The following is a 4985-nucleotide window of genomic DNA, read 5'->3' on the forward strand; positions in this document are numbered from 1 at the left end:
CGCCGCCACCGTGACCCCCCCCTCCCAAACCAAACCAACATCGGGTTTTAGATCAGTTTCCCCTACTTTCTTGGCCACCATCCACTGTCAAAATATAACACGGATCACTGCACACCTGTCAGAACTTTAATGAGGGTAGTACACAGAAATTGCAGATCATTCTATTATGAACTCATGGACAATATAGCAGCTACTGCTAAAATACAAAAATGAAGTACTGCAGGTTTTTTTGTTGCCAATTTTAAGAACAATTCAATTTAGTAATTTAAGCTTTTCTGCTTTTACCTTTGAGTAAATGAAGAAAAGAGCAGTAAGAAAAAAGATGTAGGAAGAAAACCTGTTAATGAATATGGAAGGTTAAACAAAGGGGCTACTTTCTCCATGACTAACCTATTGTCAGGTTGTATTAGTTTATGCTGCCTTCCCTTATATGCCCAATAGTCACATATTTCAGTCAACTTGACTAAAATCTGGCAAGGTGGCAATAATGCAAGTGTTATATTCATATTTCATAAGACATAAAATGGCATTCTATAGCTTCTTTTGGTCAGCTTGCTTTTGTCTTTGCTGTTTTTCCGTATGTATACCTTGTCACGCAAATCCAAGATTGTAATCCTGTCACGTTTCTCCTAAGCTACTGCAAAAGGATTTGCCTTAGAGGTCCTCTGAGCTATTATAAGCATAATGTTGACTGCACACCTGGAAAACTTTTTTTTTTTTTTTTTTTTTTTAACAGCAGTGTCAGTAGAGATCACATGTGCATCCTGAGCTCCTTCATACTCTTGTGTGACAGTGTAAGGAGGTGACTGCTACCCTCACTTCCCCAGCAGCTCATAGCTTGCAGCCACAAAGAACTTAAAAAAGCCGGAACATAAAGACCAGTTTGAACTATATGCCTAACTTCCGGCACCATAGTTTTTCTAGGGGCTGAAATAATGAATCTTGCTGTAGGTGACAAGCAAGTATATTTTGGGACTATAGAAGACCATGAGGTTTCAACTGTATCCAGCAGGGACTGATATATCATAGAATCACAGAATCATTCAGGTTGGAAAAGACCGTTGGGATCATCGAGTCCAACCATCAACCCTACTCTACAAGTTCTCCCAATTGAGCTTGCTCATTCAGATTTGTTACCTGACTTGGAAGTCACACCAAATATGTTACTAATAATCAAAAGGTTCTGTTAAGCACTATTCTTGAAAATAAGCATGCATATGAGAATGGATCTGATGAGGAGGTCAGATAGTAAGAGAATAGTAGTCATCTATGGAAACACACTGTGACCCAGAAATCTTCATGGAGCAAGCCCAGCTTTTTAATACAGTTGATATGACCACAGAAGTGTTGCACCAAATCTCTGCCTTTCTGGAGAGCAAGAACTATAGACACACAGAAAATAAAGCCAGAATTGTCCAGCAAAGAATGTGGTTTTGAAAAAGCAAGTTGGTGGCAGCTGCCTTGTCCAGGAAGAATTCAGTGTCAAACACAAAGGGGTTCCTCCACCAGCTTGTCCATGATGAAAGATATATAAGGAAATTCAGCCTGCAGATGATATACTGCCTTTAGGAGAAAAAAAAAAAAATCTTTTTGATGACACTATATAGAACATTCGGAGAGTTCCAGAAAAAGCTCTCAATTTTTAAGTCCAAAAGCAAGTACAAAGAAGGTATGTGGGCAGCTCCACATCCGAAGTTGTGGGAAGACCAGGTATGGCTAAAACGAACCACTGTAGTATGCTCCACCAGGTAACCCTTTTGAGTTTAAATCCACAGTTGTCTTTAAGGAGATGTACACATTAAAACTTAAATATTTATGAGTCCATTTGCTCCCCCATATTTTACATATAAGCAGCCCCAAACATTTTACATTTTGAAGACCAAGTCTTTTTTCAAAGTATAATGCTCTCCAGAAATATCTATTGAATTTGCAGGATTCCAACCTCTAATGAACTGCTACTTTGTCTTGTCCCAGATAATGCCATAGTAAAAAGATCAGTCTCAGTGTATTTGTCATTCAGAAGACTTGCAGCAAGGAGTTTCATGCTTTGCAAGAGGCAGCACTCCTGACACTAGAATATTTATTGTAGCAAACAAGCCTCCAGTCAGGACTTTGTACCAACAGATATACAGTGAATTTGTGGTGAACATTCATGACAGACCACTATACTCTTGTTCATAAAAAAATAGTAGGATTGCCACCATCTCTGGAAAGGTTCTCCATTACTGGACAGTGGCAAGCTAAGTGCTTGATTGTTGGAGCTGATGGCAAAGTAATACTGATACAAAAGTACACCAGGAGCCGGTCACCCTTCCCCTGTTCCATGCTACAATGAAGTTATTTTCCTGAGATTTGAGTTCCTATATATGTGCTCAGGCTTGTCCTATTTGCCAATGAACCTTGAATGCTTGAGATACCACAACTACCTTTGACATCAAGTGAGATGACAGCTTGAATCTCAGTGTTGGAGCTGCATCTTTCTTCCACATCAGCTTTTTTGCTGTGACTTCAGGAGTTGCTTTTCATCTTAACAAGATGTCAGGTGATGCGTATTTATTTATAAGGAGAATTCTAGAATTAAATTTTGCTGTTTCTAACATTACTTTTCAAGAAGTGATGCATTAACTTTACATCTCAATTTAAGCTGCAGAGAATGACCAGCACGCCAAACACCTACTTAGAACACAGAGTTCCCTCTGGCATAAACTGCTCTGCAATAGTACACACACTAACAGCGTTCAGCCTCTTAACAGATTGGGGAAGTCTTGCAGCATGACAAGGCAATGCCTGACACAGTGTATGGGAATACACAACAAAACTCTGCATGGAAAATTAACAGGGATGATAACATACAGGAAAGGGGGATCCAAAGAGCAATGTCCAGTCTGAGAGTTTTAGAAGTTCTCAACTTTCACACAGAAGGTAGCAAAGTGGTTCTGGAGACTCACAGATGCCTTTGGAATTTAAACTGAGCTAAAACCTAAGAGTTACAGAACACCACTGCCATTTCCTTCTTTTGTCTTAAGAATTTAAGAACATACACCCTGGAAGCTGATCCCAGGAGTATCTCAGAGTGGGAGGCCAACATCACACTTGTCTGAAACAGTCTCTCTCCCTCCATAGGGATGATAGCGTATCAGCCTTAGCTCCCAAGATTGTTATCTGACTGTTTGCGAGGGCAGGGAGTGCTAGTTGCAGTATGCATTTTCAAGCTTTTCTTGCTATATTCAAGAAACTGAACTTTGTATACATCTTGAAGAGCTGAAACAATACATAGGTGTTTATAGCACCTCTTAAGTCATCCAAACAGTAGTTCAAATTTTAAAAGGCAAACAGAAATTCAGTTCAAGCAAGTAGGATGCAAGGGGTAAGAAGGGTGTTGACAGTACTAGAGGAATAACTCGGGTATTGTGACTTCAGGTGCAAAGAAGCTTCTGTTATACTTTCAGTTGAACTAAGACTAATGCTTCTATGAAGTGTCCTGAATTGCTTTGTAATTTAGAAGTTACCTTCCTTGTGCTGAGAGGTAGCTTAATCTACTATCCCTTCTGTTGTTTTATACTTGGGATACTGCAAAGTGGAAACATTAAGACCTCATAGTCAAAATCCTCAGAAATAATCTTTGCTGAAATACCTTATTTTTGGCACATTACCAATCAGTAGAGTTCTTGGTCCCGAGATAGGTGCCCAAGGAAGCACTGCAGAGAAAATATGTGACTGGGAAGTCATGTAAAACACAGATTAAGACAGATGTTTGATCATAGCTCTGTTATCACTGTTGATAGACTATGGCCCATTCCCAGACCCAAGAGTAACATGGTTTTTATCAGGACTCCAAACTCAAAATCACTTTAAGCTGCAAATACCTGTCTTACACCAATACACTAACCAACTGGCTGCTGGCTATTTTATAAAGATATGCAACCTTAGTATATTCAGGTGCTTTTTCATTCTAACTGCACTGGCATCAAGAAAGCGTGGCTACATCACAAGATTCTGCTTCTAAGAGGAGCAAGGACATACTAATTTGAGTCTTCATTTGCATTATTCAAGACTTTGTCTTGACCAGATCTCCAATCAGTACACTGGGAAGCAGTGCTAGACCTGCACACTTCTGACAGTCTCTCTGCACTGTGCTACAGACCCCATCAGGACCAGAAAACGTTCGAGGATCCATTTGGAAAGAGTCACTGATACACAAGTGTTAGCTGTAACACTCAGGATGAAACAGGCTTCAATTTCATGAGTACATGATTCAATGGTGGCAATTAAAAAAGAGGGGATAGAACCAGCAAGAAGCAGCAGTGGCACGGTGATTGAACATCCCCTGTAAGAGTTTGGCCTTTGACCTTATTAATTTAATTCCTAGGGGCAGTTAATAGCTTCACTGATGCTTTAGAGCACCTGGCAGTTGTAAACCAAACCCCTCTCTGAGGGGAGGAAATTCAGCTGGCAGAGAAAAAGTCTGCCCAGTCACGGGGCTTTGGCTAAACATTGGAGAAGTGATACAGTGACGTTACAAAGGACTGTTGCGGATCCGTTCTCAACAAAACGGGTATGAGCAGTGAACTTTGCCACCACACACCTGCAAAAGGCTGATCTCAAGTATCACAGCAGAGACAAGATCTAATGATTGTCAAAAACCTCAGAGTTTCCTGGCTGCACGGGCAAATTAACGGGACTGTAAAGAGCAAACAGACCGTCAACATCCTGGGTAAGCTGGGAAAGGTCGAGGAACCACAGCTGGCAGCATTTAAGCCACAAGGAAGGCTGTGGGTAAGCTTGGCTTTATAACGAAGGGGAAGCCAACAGCGCACGCCAAGCCCCTTTCCCTCAAACGTCCAGAGAAATTCAGGTATTTACTCACACGTGAGACGTTCCCGGAAGCCCGACTCCGGTCCTTCACGGCTTCCTACAAACCAGCCCCTCCGGGCCGCAGCAGCCGCCGGCCACGCTCGCTGCCGGCGCCGCCCCCGCCCTCACGC

The 4985-nt window shown here is 41.5% G+C and overlaps 1 protein-coding gene across 1 annotated transcript in view; it reads right to left on the reverse strand.

The window, feature by feature from the left end:
• The window catches only part of FUNDC1 (FUN14 domain containing 1), a 49579-nt gene extending 44603 nt beyond the window's left edge, over positions 1-4976 (reverse strand). The window contains exon 1 of the mRNA XM_026856042.1: positions 4868-4976. The gene's annotated coding sequence lies outside the window, so the exon portion shown is untranslated. The remainder of the gene's footprint in view (positions 1-4867) is intronic.
• Positions 4977-4985: the final 9 nt, after the last annotated feature.

This window comes from Athene cunicularia (genome assembly GCF_003259725.1).
Source record: "Athene cunicularia isolate RWA chromosome 1 unlocalized genomic scaffold, athCun1 chr1_part1, whole genome shotgun sequence".
NCBI classification, from domain to species: Eukaryota; Metazoa; Chordata; class Aves; order Strigiformes; family Strigidae; genus Athene; species Athene cunicularia.